Raw genomic sequence first — 1,018 nt, forward strand, 5'->3', positions numbered from 1 at the left:
TTACTTTGATCATGGTTCTTGGTGATCCATGCATTGGCATAGAACTCTTGAACCATTAGTATGCCAACTTGTTGGATGGGATTTGTTAGAACTTCCCAACCTCTTCTTTGAATTTCATGTCGGATCTCCGGATACTCATTTCTTTTGAGTTTGAAAGGGACCTCAGGGATCACCTTCTTTTTGGCCACAACATCATAGAAGTGGTCTTGATGGGCTTTGGAGATGAACCTTTCCATCTTCCATGACTCGGATGTGGAAGCTTTTGTTTTCCCTTTCCCCTTTCTAGAGGATTCTCCGGTCTTAGGTGCCATCAATGGTAATGGAAAAACAAAAAGCTTATGCTTTTACCACACCAAACTTAGAATTTTGCTCGCCCTCAAGCAATAAAAGAAAGAATAGATGAAGAAGAAGAAGAAATGGAGGAGAGGGAGAGTGGGAAGTGTTTCGGCCAAGAAGGGTGTAGAGGGGTGTATTGTGTGAATTTGATGAAGAATAGAGGGCTTTATATAGGGAAGGGAGGGGGGAAAGGTTTCGGCCATATGGGTGGGTTTGGGTGGGAAATTGGTTTTGAATTTTGAAGGTAGGTGGAGTTTATGAGATAGGTTTATGGGGAAGAGTGGATGGGACTCTGAGAGATCATATTGACTTGCTGAGTCAATATTTTATTCTGAGCCAACATGGCATTCAGAGTATCAACTTCAAGAACTCTCTTCTTCATAGGCGTCCCATTGCTCACAGGATTCCTTTCAGAAGTGTACATGAACTGGTTGTTGGCAACCATGTCAATGAGTTCTTGAGCTTCTGCAGGCGTTTTCTTTAGGTGAATGGATCCACCTGCAGAAGTGTCCAGTGACATCTTTGATAGCTCAGATAAACCATCATAGAATATATCCAGGATCGTCCATTCTGAAAGCATGTCAGAAGGACACTTTTTGGTCAACTGTTTGTATCTTTCCCAAGCTTCATAGAGGGATTCACCTTCTTTCTGTCTGAAGGTTTGAACATCAGCTCTAAGCTT

The sequence above is a fragment of the Arachis ipaensis genome, chromosome B04 (assembly GCF_000816755.2).
Source record: "Arachis ipaensis cultivar K30076 chromosome B04, Araip1.1, whole genome shotgun sequence".
Lineage (NCBI taxonomy): Eukaryota > Viridiplantae > Streptophyta > Magnoliopsida > Fabales > Fabaceae > Arachis > Arachis ipaensis.